The following is a 20,376-nucleotide window of genomic DNA, read 5'->3' as shown; positions in this document are numbered from 1 at the left end:
ACGGCAGGGGCTGTGTGCACAACCCTTGTGCACAGCAAGGGCAAAGTCGGCAGGGCCGGGCCCACTGCGGCACGGGGCGCTCCCGGGGCCGGCGCTGCGAGGCAGCTCCCGCCCAGCCGCCGGCACGCAGCGGCACTACGAGTACCGGGATGCAGCGCGCGGAGGGGCGGGCTCCGTGGGCACTACAGATCCCACAGTGCTCCGCGCCGCCCGGTGGCTCCGCTCGGGGAGGCTGGTTCCTATTTAAATCTAGGCAGCGAGGAAAATGGCGGCGAGAGGTTGAGCGAGGGGGAGACGGGGACGGAGCTGCGCCTTGGCTCCTTTCCCAGGTGAGCGGGGTTTGGAGGGAGGGAGCGACGAGCGGAGGGAGGAGAGTTCTGGTTCTCGTTCTTCTGCTCCCAGTGCCGGGGTGGGACCGGGCTGCGGAAGGCGGGCTGCCCCTCGCCGGGGAAGGAGCGGCTCGGGGCTGGCCCTGAGGGGCGTCTCTCCTCCCTCTCCCCCTCCCCAGCGTGGAGGTGTCTCCCCGAGGGGAGGAGGACGGGGCGCGCAGCCGGGCTGTGTGAGGGAGCGATCCCTGCTAAGATCGGGGGCTGAGAGCATTCCCAGGGCGGCGCGCGAATGCCTCTGCCTCTTTACAACCATTGTAACTTCGGCGCTGCGTGTAGTTCGGAGGCTTTCCTGAGGCAGCGGTCGGAGGCTGCTGTGCTGGGCGGGAGCCTTCCCGTAGCGCTGTGCGATGCGTATCTGAGCGAGGTGAGTTTGGGTGGAGGTTCCTCGCGTAACGCCGAGAGAATCGGGATCGCTTTAGATTCCCGAGACTTATGTTGAGAAGCGTGTGACCCTGCGCTCCTCAGCCTGGGCAGGAGGTGTGTTTGGGTGTCGTACCTGGGTTGGAATGGCCCCGTCTGCCATTCAGCTGGGTTTGTCTGACACAGAGGCGGTTCCAGAGACCTTGTTATCTGCATTCTGCTTCTGATCGTCCTGTAGCCTGGGTAAGTTTCAGAGGTGACTTCTCTTGTCTCAAGTAATAACGAAAAGGATGAGAAATGCTGGAAATGAAAGGTTGATTTCTATGGCCTCTTTATTCATTTCTGTTCTGCAGCTGATGTTGATAAATGGAGATGAGAAAACTTTTTTTTTTTAAAATTGTGTGATATCACGGTCTGCTGTCTGAATGAGGTGTTGGTGATTCTGTGGCATAAGTGGGGTGAATATGGGTGGGGATGCTGTCTGAGGTTGACAGAGTTCCCAGAGTCCTCCTTGGTTCTAAAGTTGGTTTTGTTTGTGGTTTCTGCTCCCAGTTTTCTGCGTGGTCTGAGGTTTTCTTTTAAAAGAGAAGCTGCTCGCTTTGTCAGCTCATCTAGTGAGTAGCTTCAACTCTGTCTCTTTAATTCAGGTAGTGTCTCCTTCTTCCTATACCTGTTAAGGGTGAAAAAATATCTTTTCAGCCTTTAATGTTTCCTCTTGACTTACAGATAAAAGATATGTTTGATTTTTATCTGGAATAATGAGACTAGACTGAAGCACGTTTGGAAGTGTGAAAGTATCTATAGAATCTCTATAAAATAGTTAAAAGGAAAATTTTAACTTAAATCGGTCACCACTATTAAAAAAATATGTATAGTAGTGAGTTGCTATACAGGAGATGAAGATGTGTGTGTTCTAAATAAAAATACAAGATTACTTCATAGTCACAAGCAATATCTGCTTGAAAGTCCTGGCATAAGAGTCTGAATTTAAAGGAAACTGACCAAATTGCTTTTTTTTTATAGCTATACAGTGCATAACGTATAGTCATTTTATTTGCTGTTAGCAGTTGTTGTAACAGGCTTTTTCTTTTCTGACACTTGCAGTGAATTTCATGCAGGTCTGTTATTATTACTAGTATACCTTTTAATTTCATAACAGTGGATTTGCTGCTGTCATGCTAGAGGTTGGGAGATGATAGGTAAGGGAAGTTATGGCAAGCAGAATAAACCCAGTATTCTGCTTTGCTTTAAGTGCCTTCCCTGATGACAGCATAGTATTTCCAATCTGCTTTTATGTGGGCATCTGGGTTGATTTCTTTAATTCTTTTGAAACCCTAGTTCATTCTGGTTTTGGATTTATTAATTTAGAAGTTTGCATTGTCAGCTTATTTTTTTGCACAGCATCATTCAGACTAATGTGTAGCTGAGATAAAAATGCATTCTACAATACAGTGCTATCTTTTGGCTGTGGTTTGTTTTTCCCACAAATACCAGACAAGAAATCCTAGTTGATACCCTCATGATTAAATTCTGTGTTAAAGCTGCATAGAAGAGGTTTGTTTTATTTAAAACAACAAAAGAAACAAACAAAAAAGCTGAAATAAACAGAAGAACCCTACCTCTGATAAAAAAAGGGCATCTCGGTTATATTTGTCTGTGAAATCAAGCCATTGATAGCATGTAAAATGATCTTGGATGCTTTAGTCTGACACTGGAGGTTGCTTCAACTCCTGCATTTAAATGAGCCTCCCTTGAAGATGTGATCTCGAATAACTGTATGATATAGGATATTCTGCATTGTGTTCGTGGAAGCTTTGCAGTGGTGACTGTTTGGAATATCTTAAATATTGTTTTCCTTCTTAATACTGAAAGATGGGAGGAGGGGAAGAATTGCCTAGGATATGGGAGGATGGTGAAGAATACCTAAATTTAAATGGCAATATGTGTGCTTTTTTTCTGCAACTAGATCTATTGACATTTCTAAATGTAGCGTAGGAAGAGTCAGCTGAGAAGAAACGTAACTTACTGATTAAAATCACAGGGCAAACATTTCGTAGTAGTTTTAATGTTACGTTTAGTTAGGAGAAGGTACATCAAATTCCTTTTCATCCCATGAAAATTGGAGATGTACTTACACTCTGTTACTTTAATGCTTTTAATTTAATTGGTGACTTTTATTTTTAGCTGGCAGTTATCAGTAAGCTAATTGTCCTTGAATCGGAACAAAATTAACTTGCCTCCTAACTCAATCTCACAAGGGAATTTCAGTTTTTTGCATGAAGTATGTGGAATTACTGTTGGTGAGGTTCTATGCTTCTAAGATGTAGATACAGATTTTTTTTCTTTGTGACGTACAGCCACCTCCATTTCTGACGTTATATGGAGTTAAGAAAAGGACAGTTGCTTAATGCAGCATTCTACTTAAGAAAGAAGGACCACCAGAGATTTTGTTGCCCATTTTTTCTTATGCTGGGGACTCAGGCTTCTTGGTGCAGACAGCTTAGGATGGAGGTGGTAAGGCCAGCTTTGTGGGTATCTCTCTGCCTTTAAATCTTTTTGTTCCCTGACTTTGTGTGGACGTTGTGGGTTTGTTTATTTTTTTTCCACCTTTGTCACCTTCTCTGTTAAATGTAAGTTCTTGTCAGGTGTGCTTCAGCTGTTTGCTGAATGTTCTTTGCTAGGTTATGGATCATTGCCCTGTTGGAAACTTTAAAGACTTTCCAGTCATCAAGTTATGGGTTGTTGCTTTTTTTTTTTTTTTAAAGGCTACAGGCATGGATAGTGTCATGACTTCAAGCCTAACACCATTATAATTACATTTTATGACCAAGAATATTCTAGAAACCTGAAACAGTGAAAATTTTCCAGAAAATCTCGTAATTGTTAGGTCAGGGCAAGCAGTTTTTTCGTCAAAGTTGTTACACATGTGGCTAAATTACCTAACAGTTCTGCCCTGATTTATCAGTTGCACCTGAAAGTGGGGGAGAGGGAGGAGAGGAACAATATAACTCTTATATTGCTGGCCATAATGACTAGCACCTGCATTGGCCTCAGCTGAGCGTGAGATTTTGTCACAAAGCCTATACTTTGTACTGTTTCTACACTTCCATGCATGTTGGGATGTGTCAGAGCCATGGAGTGAGATAATTTGATACAACAGGTATGCTCAGATGGTGTTTTAGAGACTTATTTTCATGGCAAGTTTATATATATTTTTATGTATATATACAATTGTATGGGTTATTCTGAGTTATGAGGATTTTTTTCTTCCTTCTCTGTTGCCTGGAAATGAGAAAATGTCGTCTACTCCTAAGAAGTAAGCACTGAAACAGGTTGCATGGCTGAAAATGTTATCAATACAGTGCATTTCACCTGTCTCTCAGGTAGTTACAAGTGCTGATTCTTTTCATTGCTAGTGATAGTAGGGGAACTGAGTGGGATAGGGCAGAAAGAAAAGGCAGAAGTACCTTTTTTCTCCTGTTCTCAGTCTGTAGGGCTCTTTTGCCTACAGAAGAGACTGGCTGATGGGGATTTGCTCTGTTTGGGTAGTATCTCCATAGGACTACATATGAACAGGATGAGATAGTGGTTTTTGTAGTCCCCAGTAGCTTTCTCTCAGCAAAATAGATGGTACAAATGATATTTCTTTTATGGCCTGATTTTATTCAACAGGCCATACAGATATTTCTCAATGACAAACAGATATCCAAGTATTAAGAATGGACTGTGTTCCGTTCGACAAATACAATTATTTTTTCCCAGTGGAAATCCCTTTTATTTTTTTCTTCAGCCCATGATTTTACTGTAGTTTTCTCTCTGAGCCATGGGATTGTTGAGACTTTCTAGCCAGGGCTGGGAGAACTAAACCTCAGTGCTCTCTATCAAGAGCATTTAGTTGAGTTAATGTAGGCTGCAGATTCTCTGTTTCTGATGTTGTTGTGCCTAAATAGCTAGAAATTTGGTCAGAGGAAATCCTGCTTGGGCTCTCATCAGGCTACTTTCTATTGCAGTGAAAGCTTAGAAGGTTTGGTAACCTCAAACTGTTGCTCCTGTAGAGTAAGAAGTGCTTCCTGCTCTTTGCTATATCAGGAGACTGTTGGCTTTGATATTTGAAAGTTTCTTTTTGCATGCCAGTTGGAAAAAAAACACATGGGGTAGATTATTGGATAATCTCTTTGCTAATGTTGTGTTTTGAAAGTGTATGGTTTAAAGGCTGATGTAAGATGTAATCATGAGCCACTTTAGGAAAGCTTTTCATTTTCCTGGGAATAAATTAAGGACTTAGTCCTGCAGATCTTCTTTACAAAATGGAGAAATATGCAAATACTACGCTGTTGGTTTATTGTTCTGTAAATACAAAATTAACTATTACCTAGTACTTGTTTATCATATAGCTCTTCTGTTTTAGCTTTTTCTCTTGATTAGTCAGAAAACACCATGTAAGTTCTACCTCCCTCTGCAGTTTAGAAGAAACTCATGGAGTTGTAGAATGGTGAACATGAGCCGATTTCCAGCCTTCCAAAAATGTTCTGAAGGTTGAAGAGTTTGTCCCAGTAAGGATATCTTAGGCAACTTTTGCTTCTGTTATTCTTGAAAATCAGTTGCTTTATCAAGCTCTAAGGTTTTTCTTCCCTAACAGAGCTCATAGTTTTCAGTCACTCTGAGAATCACTTTGGGTGGTGCATATATGCAAAGGCAGTAAGTATGAAGTGTGGAATGTCCTCTGCTGATGGTTAGTGCTGTTAAAAGTTAGCTTGTTCAGTCCATTATTTTGAATTATGTATCACTGTGGAGACTTAAACTGTCTTGTTTTTCTAGAAACCTGGACTCTTTTAACTGTTGTGACAAACTTGAAAATTAGTGTCTGTATATGTATTTTAAAGATGTAACTTGCAAGTTGTATTCTGGACTTTTTTCCTTCAAGAAGACTACCAGATGATGCAGTGCTGAAACTTAGTACCAATGGTTCCATGAGAAAATCAAGCTGTCTCTTTACTGCGTGCTTTTCTGAGCTGCACACGTGGGTAGGTAAATACTTGTACTTATTATGCAAGGACAGCACAAGTGGTGACTCATTAGCACCAACCACTGCAAGACTACTGTTGCAGTCTTATTTGGAGATGTTTTTGGAGTCTCATTTTTAATGAAGACTTAAAATGAGGAAATAATCTTGGGGAGAAACGCAAGAAATAGTTCGTTTCTGAAGATACAGTAAGTCAGAGAATGCCTAAGCAGTGGAAGCTTACAGTGGAAACGTAGGTTTGGGGTTTTTTTTTTCCCAACTTTTTCCCCTCTAAATTCTTGTTGTTCTATATCAGGTCTGTCACTGCTCTGAGCTTTAGCTGGAGCATGAGATACGAAATGTTGGAGCATAATGAGACATATCAGCTATTCCTGCTTTGCATTTGCAAACGAGTGGTAAGCTCTAAGGATTCTAATTTATTGTTTACTTACTGTGATGCATGAGTGAATTGTAACTTGTGAAATTGTATGAGGACAAAGTTTCTCTGCTGTATAGATTGTCTTCCTTTGTGACCTATGTGAGCAATGGCTCACTTTGGTCATTAGACCTCAGTGGTTTTTTAATTTGTTTTTGAACAAAAGTAGAGAGGACCCGAATACTGCGTCGATTTTCAATGTCTTTTTAGTCAAATACTGATGAGTTTAGTCAATTGCATGTAGAACTTGATCAGTGTAATCCAACCAACTTCTGTTTCACTTCTGAATGAGTGATGTGTAATCAATAAAGTTTTTCAAATGCTTTCTGAGTCTGCATGAATCTGAGAAAGCTGTTCTGGGAAGCACCTAGTAAGCCAGTTAGAATTTGCTTTAAGTGATAGAAACCATGCACACTTAAGAATTCAAATACAGCAATTAGACTATGTTGCTCTATATTTTCTCTATGGCTACCTTACATCTAATAACAGCACTGTCTCCCTGAAACAGCCCAGAGTGATTGAACCAGGGAGGCAATACAGCAGTGAGTAGAAGGAGGGGGAGGGATGGTTTGCTGCTTTATCTAATCACAGAGAAGTTAAGCAGAATGCAGAAGTAAACTATTTGCGTGCCAAAAAAAAACAACCTAAAATGCGATGTACATATTCTCCATACTCCAGTGTTTTGAGGAAACTTACTGGTTCAAAATAGTCTGTCAAGATAAGTTTTGTTACTTTTTTTTGTTGTTGTTGTTATTCTGCATCACTTGAACTAAAACCTAAAGCAGAGACAGCGCTGTTTTTGCTTCTGCACTTGTAATTCTAGCATTGTGCTGATTGTCCTATGGAATGGATCAAGTAGTTAACGTTCTGTTTTTGTCAAATATCTGAGTTGCTTTCACCACATTTGCTTCAGGCAAGTCCTGGAACAGGGGCACTTAAGAGCTGCTTTGAACCGTCTGTGTGTGTAGGCATCAGGTAGTGCAGTCTACTTGGATTAACTTTTCTGAAACTTCCTTGTAGACAACTGTTGAATGTGTATGTGTGCACACAATTAGTACATGGAAATGCTGTATTTCTTGTTTCTTGGAAGCTTGTGGAAGAGGAAACAAAAGTTTAAAGTCATTTCTTCCTCTTATTCATGATGGTGGCTTTAAAATGGTTGTCCATTCTTAGCATTCTTATCAGCTCCATCCTGAAGGAAAGATCTAAAACAAAGTTGTTTTTTTCACCAGTGCCAAAGACCTTGTCTGTCCATGTAGTAACTTTTTACATAAAGTTGGTTGAACAAAACCAGAGAATTGTGGCCCTTGTTCCACTCCTTTCATGCTCTTTCCATCTGCACTGTACTAAAGCACACATAGCAGCATACTCTGCTGTAATACTCTCTCTTCTGCTTTCTTCGCCTTCTGTGGAAGCTTTGCTGATGCTCACAATGGGGAAGTGTGGCTCAATGGACAGACCTGTGCACGTAGCCTACTAGAGGACCACATTTCAGGTAATGCTGTTAGGTATTTATAGATAGATCCTTTTAGCCAATATTTATACCAATTGTTTGGCTTAGTTATAACTAAGAGAGAGAATCTGTTTTAACTACTTGCCTAATTGACATTTAAAGTATATATTTAATAAGAGCTCTAAATGGATCAAAAGAGTACTTTATCTGCAAATTGTCCTCTTCATTACAGCAGTGCCTCTTAAACCTAGGATGTCCATTTCACCCCTCCCTCTTAAGAGGAAGGCTCTTTTGATCTGACAAAAGAAAGCATCTGCACAGGCTGGAGTAGCTTTTGAAGACATTACACCTGTGGGTTTTCTCTTGAAGCTCTTTATCTTCTGATGATGCATATCTGTAGCTCTTATTTAAGACTTGTGGAGGTGAGATATAGAGCCAGCGCAAGCTAACTTGCCAGATTGATATTGGCCATATTAGAGATCATACAAAGGCAGTAGGGGGAAAGACTCGGATCCTGTGAGGTGTACGTGGAGATTTGAGGAAATGCAAAGAGAGCTGTCATTGGTTAGGGACAGGACAACTTGTGATGTCATCCACTGTTGCATTATTGTGAACTGCTTCATCTTCCCTTGCCTGTCTGTTTGTAGCTGGACCTCAAATGACCTCCATAAAGAGGTGAATATGTAGTGTGATACTACAGATTGGCCAAGCAATGCTATTGGTGTATGAGAAAAGTTTTCCATTTTTTTTCTAGTGTTAGCAGTGCTTTATGTCAATTAAACTTGTACTTATTTTAAGGCTTCTGTCTAGGCAGGAATCTTAGCAATCTCTTAGCTGTATGTTTAAGAAAGCTTTTTAATGGTTATTTAAAGCTGTGGAAATTTCCAGGACGAGCATGCACACACACATGCTCACACAAAACTCTATTCTAATAGCTGCTTTGCAAGTAGAGAGAAATATGAACAGGAACCGCAGACATTTTGGATGTCAGCCTGTGAAATTTTCCACTATTTCCTTTAATAACATGCAGACCTGCTTATGTTGCTGGAATTTCAGTTAGGAGTTTCATTCTGACTAAAACTTCAAGCTACTTCTTGAGTGAATGCTCCCTGCAAATGTATTTTCATTTAAAAAAAAAACAAAACAAAACAAAAAAAATCTGATGCGTAAGGATGTGTGTAACCCAAACACATGCTGGATGCCAGTGATTGATTATATTAATCTTGCCTTCAATTTCTTGTTTTACAGTGTAACTGTTTCTATTACTGACTGATCACTGTCAGGTGTTTCTTGCTTCCAGTTTTAATTTGAATAAGGACTGCCTGTTACTAGAGATCTTAATTGTCATTATCTTTGATCTACTGAAGGTACCAAGGTGCTAACAAAAATATCCTGCTCTAATCACATTCTTCTTTAAAACAGCTAACTTTTAAACCTGTTTACTGGCTATTTGTAAAATTACTGCAGCTTCATATGCATTGGTGGAAGTGAAACTAAAGGGCTTTACAATTTCAGTCTTTTTTTCTACTTTGAAGCTCCTCTCAGTTAAATTCTTGTTTACAGAAAGGCTTCCTGACCTTTCTGCAAGAACTAGACAGCTCTGTATGTTGAATGTGCCTTGTTTTTCTGTCGCAGCAGATATGCGTTGTTGACCTGTGTTGTTTTGTGTTAGAGCATAAAGAATCCCTTATGGTTTTTTTTTTTGTGTGCTGTGCTTAAATAGTGGAGTGAGAGCTAAGGTGATGTATTGTGAAAAAAGCAAGCAACATCGCAACAAACGGACTTCTTTGCAATACTAATTGAAAATACAAAATGAGAAGCCTTTAAATGCATTCCTGTGCAATGCTGTCTTCCTGACGCTGTGCACTGCACTTCCACAGCACCTCAGGCCAGTCAGGGCTATTGTGACTCCTTTCTCATACCTGTCGTCTTGCTCTAAGACTGGTGCTTTTGTAGTCAGCAAACTGATTCCATTGAATCAGATCTCTGAAGATTGCTGTTACTGTCCCTCCTAAGGAAGTTTAAAAAAAAAAAAAAAAAAGAGGGAAAAGAAAAATGCCCCCAAGTCCCTGAACTCAACAAAACCCACCCAGCTATGTTGTGGCTTTCTGTTTACCCTCCAGTTCACAGATATAATTTCCAGTGCAAGGGAATACAGGGGGTGAGACTCCTGTAGCCACAGTCTAGTAAAGTGAAAACCAAATGGAGGTCCTGTAAGATGCTGTCCCTGAAACTGTGTTATAAAAAGGAGAGATACAAGTGATACCTGGAGGTAAAAGTTCAACACCATTCATCTGTCTTGGAATTTTTACCAGGAAGAGTTGGTAGTTTTAATAATTACTGACAATATAATAATTATATTATTATAATATAATAATTTCTGACAGTTTTTGATCTATGGTATCAGAATTGGAAAATCATTTTCATTCAAGTCAGTAGGCATTCAGTAGATATATTCAGTGCTGTTCTGGAAGCTGATGTTGAGAAACTTGCAAACACTTGATATGGATTTGTTGCCAGTGTGGTGTGTATAGATATTACTGAATTATTGATCTACTGAAAGGGTAAGTACTGCTGTAATGCTTTTTTGAGGTAGAACTAATCTATCAGATCACTTCTTTAGAGATTCAGAAAATGAGTATCTTCATCTCATAGAGCCTAGTGTTGAAAGGCTTAACAGGTCAGTAGGATTAGAATATATTATGTTACTATTTGTTGTGAAAAGCTTTCTCTTGTTTGTTTCCCCTGTGCTGTTGAAGTTGACTGATTCTTTGTAGGTGTAAAGATTTCATGTCTTTAACCTCAATGTAGAAGTCTAAGAACTATAAATATCTCTCATAGTTGGTGATGCTTGTTTCTAAATGAACTGTAGCATCAGAACTTAATCTCTTGTTGAACTGTCATTTCAGATGCAGCTTTCACGTCTATAAAATTAAAATTGTGTTTTAAGTCTGAAAATTTGTTTTGTGGAGATGGAAACAAAATGGGAAAGAAGGTCAACAAGACAGTACAGAACAAAGTTTGTGTATGGATGTATCTTACTTTATAGTAGGAGTGCTTCTCATGTCTAGGTTTAAGCTGCTTCCAAAGTTAACCTGTGCAGCTAGGTCACAGTAAATAACTACGCGCAAAGCTGAAGGCTGTTACAAATACGTTTCTGCTAAGAAGCTTTGTTAAATAGATACATACCCAGTGTTCATATGAGCCCTTTTCTAAATGAGTCTGTCTATGCTTGTATGCAGAGTGATGGGACACAGGTCTATTTTAGACTACAACCATCTTGGTGACACATTAATGAGAATTCATAAGATGATCAATCTCAAGTAATACTTGTCTGAGCCAGGGTAGCAGTGTTTTCAGGCCACCAAAAGAAACTTAGCTGAGGCCTTTTTGTTGTTACCTGTCACCAAAATAGGTGGTGTTCCTTTGGGTTGGGGGCATTGTGGAATGTTGTATTAATGTTGTCTGGGAACTTCCTTCTTGTGTTCTATCCATATTTTTTTTCTTTTTCAGTTGCATGTTAACTTTTATCAGCTCTTTTGAGGGTGAAATATAGGGTTCTCTAGGTTTTGCTGTATTTTCTTTAGTTTATGTGATACTGCAGCAATAAAGCAGTAGTACAATGTGTGATCCTTTCTGATAAAGTAATTAACTTGTGCAGGGACAGAGTAATATTGAAGTCCTCTCTTTTGTACTTTCTTTGAGCTATATTTGCATATACATAACAGATGCTACTTCATTCCAGGGAGCTAAAAACTACTGCTCGTGTAACTTCAGAGTAAAACCAAACCTCTTGTATCTTAATTGCACTGTTAGCTCTGCTCTCGGTGATTGCATTGTCTGCTCTTCTTACCACAGTGGGCAACGCTGCTCAAATTTCAGTGATTAGGAACCTCAGGTATTGAGTTCAGCAAACCAAAACACCGTGATGCAGTTTCTTAGAAATACATGGCCAGATAGAAGGGAGCTCCTGTTAGTGGGTATGCTGACAGGTACTGTAGTGGGAGCTTGTACCTTACTGGAAGCACTGGAAGATGCGTGAACTCCAAACTATATGAAAAGTTTCAATCAGGCATCAGACTTCTGGATTTCACTGCCTATGTAAAAAAACCAAACGCACCGCAGAACACAATATCTGAAGATACAAATTCTAAAGGTGTTGAGATCTCTGAAAGAGAGAGAATATGTGAAAGGGAGACGCAGATATTTCTAGGTAGTTCAAAATTAAATGGCGTGCAGCTCTTATGGCAGAGGACAGTGTGCTTTTATTCTTTCCACAACTTTGTTTTTAAATAGCTTGTTTTGAACAGGACAAAAAAAAAAAAAAAAGATATTTAATGCTAATTGTGTGTTAACTCAGTATCATTTTTTTAGGTAATAAAATGAGATCTGTGTGAGTTTGAGTGGAGTATTGACAGATAAGTATGAAAAGTCTTACTGAGTGGCTGTGAATTGGATTGAGGTATGTTTGAGGTAAGCGTTTCAGCAAAGGAGCATGCTCAGAGACAGCTTGTAATTCCTCACTTTCTGTGCTTCCAAAGCATTCTCTATTCAGACTTTCTTAAACTGAAGCACCCTACAATAGCGTATATTGTGTAGAAGGTGTTTCCTTTGAATTTCCCCTGTAAATTTGCCTAAACACAAGCTACATCATGAACTTCACAATTAGTAAGGTGTGTCGTTTGAATGGAGATGACATGTGGATGAAATTTTGTATTCTTCCCCCCTTGAAATTACAGAAAAACATTACTTGTTTTCTTTTTTGTAAATTCTTGCTACTTTCTTTCAAGCTATCTTAAAAAAAAAAAAAAAAAGTCCTTTTACCGCACTAACACTCGGTAAGTTGTGCTCTTTATTAAAGTGTTGTCTCTTGTAGAGTATATGTAGTATTGCAGGCTTCATGGAGATCTTTTTTCACCTTTGTCCTTCTCTTTCTCCTGAGCAAAGATCTAGAGAGTTAAGAAAGCTTAGCAGGGTCTGTAGGTTAATTCCTTTAGGTTACAGGTTAGGGATAGAGGAGCTCATCCAGGTTTCAGGGCAGATGCTTGACTGAATTAACTATGAACCAGTCTCTTGAGATTAGTGTTCAAAAGCCTGGTGCATGTCCTCACTGGTAGCGATACCACTGGTACAGAGGCTGCACAAATGTTTTCCTTTATGGTAAGTGCAAACCCATGACGTTGGCTGGCTTTCTCTGAGGCAGAACACTCCTAACCCTTGTTTCTAATTAGAATACAGGAATGTTTTGCCTATGGTAGGATCTCTTGGATTCTATCTCAGCAATCTATGAAACTTATCTGATCGGCCCCTTCTGTTGGAGTTTAGGGGAAAAGATGGATCTTGCAAGTGCAGCTTAGTTTTAAAGTAAACTTTTATGTCTGACTGTTAGATTTCTGTAATTAACTACTTAAATATGCTCATTAATCATTTAATGTTAATCATCTTTGAATGGGAGTGATTCTACTGAATATTTCTGTTAACTAGCGCTCTTCAGTTCTGTCTATTTCATTTTTATTTACATCCGAGACATCACCTGGTTCTGCCAGACCTCCATGAGGAGGTGGAGAAAAACTCTTTTGGGAAACACTGTTAACTAATTCCAGGTTGGTTTCAAACTTGCTTCAAGCTGATGAGGTTGCTCAGGTGAAACTGGGAATATTGCAAGTGTGCAAAATATCCATTTTGTCTTCCCCTTTTGTTCCAAGTTGGACACAGCAAGGAGCCATAAAATTTATTTGTATTAGAGAATTTAGAAAAAAATTAACAGGTTGTGATATTGCAGATTTTCTTCACTCATTTGCCAACCTCAGGACTTCTTTGGATTAACATAGAGTAGAACCAACTTTCAGCAGTGTGTTATGTTAGCGTACTTCAACTCTTGCACTGTGTGGACTTGTATAGCCCCAGTTAAATATATTCATATGGAGTATGCAGTGTCTACCACAGCACAGTTTGGTTTTATCTTTTTGAAAAAATTCTTAAGATAAAAAGTCTGACTCCTTCCTTCAATTTTGAGAGTGCAGTGCAGGATGGATGTGCCTGCCTGGTGTCAGCTGAGGATGGAGGCTTTGGTGGTGTTACCATGGCAACTACCTCTATGAGCTGTCTCAAGGTCACTCAGCAGTTGTAGCCTGGAGTGCTTGCTGCTTAAGTAAAACATCTACACCAAGTGTAATTCAGGAAATGATCAGTGCTTTGCAAAAGCAGCAGTGGTGATGCAAAGCAGTATTTTATTTTGGGTTTGAGGTTCTCTTTATTGTGTGTTTTAATCCATCAGATATTTTGAGACTCAAAGAATAAGCAGAGTGTAGTTGAAATGTAAGCTGTTGACATCAATTATGTGTAAAAATTGTCTTACTTGAATGCAAAACAACATGGAATTGATAGAAACTGAAAAACGTGGATGGAAGTTGGTGACCAACCCTAAAGCTTGTGGTGCCAGAACAACTGCCTACACTGGTGGAAATGTAGATGAGGTGATGAAAACTCTTATGCTAAGAATTCAGAACTGCTTATGTTTAGGGGCTTCTGCTGCAGGGCATTCAGATTCATTCTTGCATCCAAGTCCTGCTCGGTATAATTTAAGAATTTCAAATACCCTAGGAGTATTTTCAGTCTAATGCAGAACAATTCAGAAATAAGGAGTTGATTGTGAACTTGATCCTGTGTCTGAAGTTACAAGGCATCATATGCATACAAAAAATTGAATCAAGTAAGCTAACATTTCATTTGAATGAAAAAGTTCAGTTTCCTTGTCTTTGGATGGTTACCTGATGAGTAAATGAACAGTATTCGGTCTTTTACTTTGTGCTTTCTTCACTGTCCTTTTTTGATTTGAACTTGGATTTCTTCTTTCTTCTTGCACCATTTGCTGCTGTGCTACTGCCTTAGTCCATGAAAACAAAGCCATTAGATCCAGCGTCCTTGGAGTACTGCTGGTGCTGCTCAGAAAAGCCAGGTGAGCTGATACTTCCATTTCATGGTTAGCAGGATATGCATACCTCTAAGGAGGGAATAAAAATGTAAGAGCTGAAAATAACAGTAGTCCAAACAATTGCTGTCCACCTACAGTAAAACAAGCCTAAACTCCAGTAGGGGGTGGATAGGGTGTGGGTTATGTACAAATTAGTGGTAAAAGATTTTTAAGAAATCTCTACTATTATAGATGGTCTGTAAAAGATATTTTCCTAAGTGTCTTCATTTTCTTCTCCAAAGCATGCAATTTTAACACATGATATCATGAAAATACTAGCGTATCATTATAATGTGAGGTGATAGTAAGGAATGAAGTGTTTTCACCTGTGCCATGTAATAGAAGCTTCCAGAATGTGATAGAAAAGTCTTTTCTACATGATACAAAGTGGTGGCATATATAAGCACTTAGTTCCTTGACTACAAAATAAGCAGCCCTTGCTGACAACTGCGAAATTACACGTAGAGAAGTATTTACTGTGAGATTGGGGCTAGTGTTTGCATTACTAATTACCAGGACAATGTGAGCTCCAGGCTTACCACCCCAAAGCTCTCAGTGCAGTCCTGTAGCTGAGCCACCACAGCGTGGGTCTCTGGGTCTGCTTTGTTAGCCTGTGCTGAGTACCAGGGTAAATCTGTCCAGATTTTTGAACTAGATTATTGCTAAATGCAACGTCGGGGCTGGTAGAAGGTAACTCCAAAGCTGCCTTGGATGTATTCAGGCAAATTTCAGTACAAGGAAACCATCATAGAATGCATATCTTAATGTGCTTAAGAGGAGAAAACACGTTTGTATTTCCCTTAATGTGGGGGCTTCCTGAAAGTGGATAGGTTAGAGCCGTGAGTCAGCTCTGTTAAAAAACTGTTTTTTCTTCGTGGTTTGTTACAGTATATTGCTCCTGTTTAACAACTCTCCAGGAGTTCAACAGAGAAGCAGCCTCTACAGCTATTAGAGCTTTTTTTGAGAATGCAAGTAGTTCTTATCATTTAACAAGATTAGATGAGCTAAGATGGCAGATAGTGACAATGTTTTGTTCAAGTGTATGTACTTGCATTAGGGAAAAGACTCAAGTTTAGCTATGCTGATTGCTTCAGCCACTGAAAACTTTGCAGTAGCAAAGCTGTTTCAACTTTCTAAATTAATACTTTAAACAAAACCTTGGATGCTTTCCTATAGTCATACTAATTCCTCTGAAAGTTGCTTGTTATGGATCTTTGCTATTTAATAGTTCCAATTCAGTCTGGACTTTTTTTCTTAAATAATAAAAAACTTGTGAATCTTCCAGGCTTTTCTTCCACACCAAATAAAGTGAGGTATTTCTCTAGCATTGCATACGAAAACCGATTCATTTAGAACAAGCTCCAATATACTGGTGGGTTTTTTTGTTTGTTTTTAAAAAGAAACTCACTCCATCAAACAAACAAAAACCCCAAAACACTATGGACCAAAAAAACCAAACTCACTGCCATTTTATTACTTGGATGAACTGGAGTATTTCTCTTCTGTAGTTACTCTGGCTTCATAGTGTCGACGGAATAATGTAAGTAACTGAAAGCGCTGTGAGATCCTGGCAAAGTCAGCTGATACAGAGGTATAGATAGGAAACCAAATAGGAAAAGTAAGCCCTCCCTCCGCAAACCAGTACCAAAAAGAACGAACACAACTGAAAAATGGTTTGTTCTAACTTGTTTCTTGTGTTAGTGCATTTCTAGCATATTCACTGTAAATCAAAGACTTCACCTCTAGAGCTGAGATTCCACAAACTTCTTTGGCTTTTCTCTGCATGTGTGCAGAGAAGGTCCTCGTACATTTCAGCGTTATATTCAAGAACCTGAGGGGGGCCCTGGGATAGATCTAGGTAATTAAGTTCTTACTAGAATTCTAGCCACAAACAGTCTTAACTAGTATTTTATAGGTGAAAGAATTTGTACTAAGACTCATTACATAAATTGTATAGAATGTGATGTGACACATTCAGCTCTTATAAGGCTATTCACCAATTGAGCTTAGCAAAAATACTTTGTAATAGGGAAAAAAAAATGTACAAGTGGCTCTGTTTTTTTTTTTCCCTAATCAATTTGTCTCCAACCTAGCAGGCTTTTTCTTATTCTGACTGTAAGAGAAGCTCACTGAAAAATCTGCTAGAATGCCGCCTAGTATGGGACTCCATATGGTGAATGCTTTCAGTCATAGAATGTACCTCTACCTGCCGAAGCTAGAGAAATAGAAGGCCAAAACACAGATCAAGTGTCAAATAAAGCAAAGAATACAGAAGTGCTTAAATACCTTTAGAAGCTGTATTTTTTCTTGTTTGGAATTTAGATATTTTCTTTTTCTTCCATTTGGCATAATTTGTATATTCTCTTCTTGCTCCCTCACTTCCAGATGTGATTAAAGTTGCTCCATGCAAAAGTTAACTGCCACACTTTTCAGTTGCTCTGTCTATGAAGTTACTGCTGCCCTGCTAGAAATGTGAAGTTCAGGATTAGTGTTTACTGCTCCAGAGCAGAAGTTTGTTTAACCCCCTCAGAGAAAAGTTACTGCTTACTAAACGTACAGGAGGTCAGCAATTGCTATTAGTCTGAAAGCCTTCTGTATCTGGCATAAGCGTATTAATGTGCAGTGATTTCTACCAGTGCTCACTGTGTCTCTAGGAAAAACAGGTATTTCATAAACCAGAATTTTAGGTCAGACATCCTCTATAGCACATCTGTAGGGAAAAAAAGAAAACTGATTTACAGAACTAGCTAAAGCAGAGCATAGTCAGCAGTGCAAGTACACTGTCATGGAAGTGATTAAGGACTGAAGTGAGCACATGGCAAGTTTTCACCACTCTTAGCCAGAGTCTGGCTTTGACTCTAAATGTGCTTCTGCATTCAACTTTGAATCTAGAATCAGTCCCAGCATACCTTATAGACGTGGCTGAAGCAGGAGTTCCTGGGGGCATTCCTGGCACTGCTCCTGGAAGTGATGTCACTGGTGGGCTCAGGGTGTGGGAATCAGTCCCGTGAGGAACTTCAGAGGCTGTTCTAGAAAAACTTATAGATGTGGTTATTGGCGTGTTGTCTAGAAAGGCTCCTGGAAGTCTGCCCACAAAGTCCTAGGAGCATGTTGATTCTATGTGATGATTTTAGACGTGAAGATAGAAATGGATAGAGAAGTAATTCCAGAAATCATTTTTAGTTGTAGAGGTGGTGCTGGAGAATGATCCTAAATGTGGTGCTAGACCTGACTCAGAAAGCAATAGCTGAGAAACAGGTTCTTAGTGTTGCAACCACTTGCCAAATTTGGTTATTTTTATTGTCATTGTTACAAGTCCTGTCTGAGTTTGGCACCTCATTTTGAGCACTTCAGTTTTCTCTTAGCAGCTAAAAAGATGCTGGGTTTTGTTAGTGTTCTTTGGGATCCAATGTTTTCTTGCCATGCGTGTCAATTCTTGAATGAGTTCTGGCCTTCAGACAGGGTTGTATATGGTGTGGATCAGGTACTTCCACGTGCAGGAGTGCACAAAACCAGTTTGTTGCCTTTCAAAGATAAGCACATTCTCATGCTTCTTCCCTATTTCTTAGTATATTTGAAACGCAGATGTGTCTCAGGATGTTGTTCTCAAAGGTGTTGTCTTCCTTTCAGATCATTATTATGTAAACTTTATTTTTTCCTAATAAATCAATCACGAGACTGTCTGAGTTGCCTTGGCCTTGTGAAATGCTTTTAAAAAGCATCTACACCAAGTCCCACAGCAAGTCCTGCTGCAGTGTGCAGAACTTCACTGTTACAAAATTACACCAAACGGGGTTGTTCCATTACTGTCAGACTATGTGAATGTAAGGCTACCTTTCTCTGTGAGCTACAGAGTTCTTTTGTTGTTGTTGTTTTAAAGTTTTGTAATGAAACTTAAGCACTCAGTGATTATGAAAAATATCAAGCAATTAAGTACTGCTTCGTTAAGTGATTAATAACTGTTTATTTGATATACTGTGGCAGTGGGAGATTTAGCTCTCTGGGTCTAACTGTTTTGTTTGTTGAGCTAAAAAATGTGTTTTGTAAGCACATAAATTCCTAGCTGCAGCTAGGAAGCTGACTTGCTATAGCAACTTATTTATTAAGTTACTGCTAATGAGCAAGGACTTGACTAAAGTTAAAAATAGAGCACATTGAACTTGACGTGAACCTTAATATCTTTTCCAGCTTTTACAAGGATTGTACTGTGAATTGTGTATTGTTGGTTTCTCAGTGATTGAAAGTATTGAAATAAACAGTGTATTATGAAATAAAGCCTCTGCCATTGCTTTGTTTACATTCTGAATACTTTATCTAAATGCTTCTTTATAAATTTGATGGCAAGTTCAAATGTGGACGCGGGATTTCTAAGTTGTATTAAAAATTGATTTTTAAAGGCAGAATACATTGTTGAAGACAACTGAAATGTCTTTATTATGAAAGTCTAAAACAAATAATGTTTTGTTTACTTGTGCATTGGATAAAAGTGCGGTAGATCAGCTGTTTCACTGCAAGGTGTTTGTTAGTAGGGTCTCAAAGTTGTTTCTGTGTTTGAACTTGGTTTTGCGTGGATCTTTATTTTGCATTGTACAAATTCATTTACTGATTTAACTGCCAATTTATTAATTAATTTATAGATATGCTGCGCTGAAACAATTTTGCAAAGCCTACTGCATAAAGATTTGCCGTATAAAAGAAGTATAGTGGACTTAGAAGTACAAAGATTAACATCAACTCTATGGAACAATTTCTGAATTAAAAATGATTCATCAGCACTTCAGCTGTCTATTCCTTTTTTTTTTTTTTTTTTTTTTTTGCTTAAGATTACAAGACACCCATATAGTATAACACTGTATCATGGAAGAGCAACAAGAAAAAAGTGTTTTGCTCTTCACTCGTTTCATTTTTTCCTCTTCATTATCTGGTGGTAAAGTTGAAAATAAAAGAAAGGAATTTTCAGTTAGTGTAGAGCTTAACTGCAGAACTGAATATTGTATTGATTCTCATGGGTTCAAAAAGAAATTCATTTGCTCATGAAGGAGAAATCCAGGTCCTGGGAAACTCAGTCCTTCAGAACCAGGAAATTTCTAAACTGGGGAAGTTTGAGAGTATGCACAAACAGTGACATGCTTACCTTGTTCTTTTTAGGCATTCCTACCAGCTTCTGTTGGAGAGAGAAGACTGCTAGGTAAGTCTTGTGTTTGACTTGATTCTCTGGGCTACTTTGATTTGTGAGAAGTGACCAAGAGAAAACGCTGATGTTTAGGGAATTTGGAGGAGGGAAGATAATTACAGTTCTCTTAGAAAAATAAGACTTATGGCTTTTTTTTTTTTTTAAGCTATCTGTATGGTGTGCTCTCTTACACCTCCTCTAAACTACACTTGAGGAAATGTCTGGTATAACTTTGTGTTTATGTTCAGTAGGATCTAAGGCTAACATAATTGTGGGGATATCTGGGCCATGAAAGAATGTTGTTGCATTTTATAGAATGTTGTAGTGGGATGAAGTGCTAGCATCCTTCTGAGTATATATTTGCTTTTAGTTCTTAATTTCATATCACTGATGCCAGCATTTTCTTCTTAAAGAGGCAGTGATGTAAATTCTCTTCTCAGAACAGTTATTCTGAAACAGTGGTGATGAAATGAAATTTGTAGCTCAAACTGTTTGGGCCCAGAGCGTTGTGTTGCATATCGTCAGGGTGTGGTTTTGGTTTCTTGGTCATAGCTATGAGTGTTAACCCACTTAGCCTTCAGTACTCCAGG

General features: G+C 39.1%; 1 protein-coding gene across 10 annotated transcripts in view; it reads left to right on the top strand.

Moving 5' to 3' along the window:
- Positions 1 to 232: 232 nt before the first annotated feature.
- Positions 233 to 20,376, top strand: part of NCOA3 (nuclear receptor coactivator 3) — a 75,630-nt gene continuing 55,486 nt past the window's right edge. For 4 of the 10 annotated variants that reach the window (XM_042883675.1, XM_042883674.1, XM_042883666.1 and 1 more), the window contains exons 1-2: positions 233 to 329; positions 19,762 to 19,801. The gene's annotated coding sequence lies outside the window, so the exon portion shown is untranslated. Of the gene's footprint in view, positions 330 to 449; positions 754 to 14,531; positions 14,599 to 19,761; positions 19,802 to 20,376 lie in introns of those variants that run through there. The other 6 variants (XM_042883676.1, XM_042883668.1, XM_042883672.1 and 3 more) reach the window with 3 other exon arrangements.

The sequence above is a fragment of the Lagopus leucura genome, unplaced genomic scaffold, assembly GCF_019238085.1.
Source record: "Lagopus leucura isolate 7727_CA_CO unplaced genomic scaffold, USGS_WTPT01 Super-Scaffold_100039, whole genome shotgun sequence".
Classification (NCBI taxonomy): Eukaryota; Metazoa; Chordata; class Aves; order Galliformes; family Phasianidae; genus Lagopus; species Lagopus leucura.
This window is presented reverse-complemented; position numbering and strand designations above follow the sequence as displayed.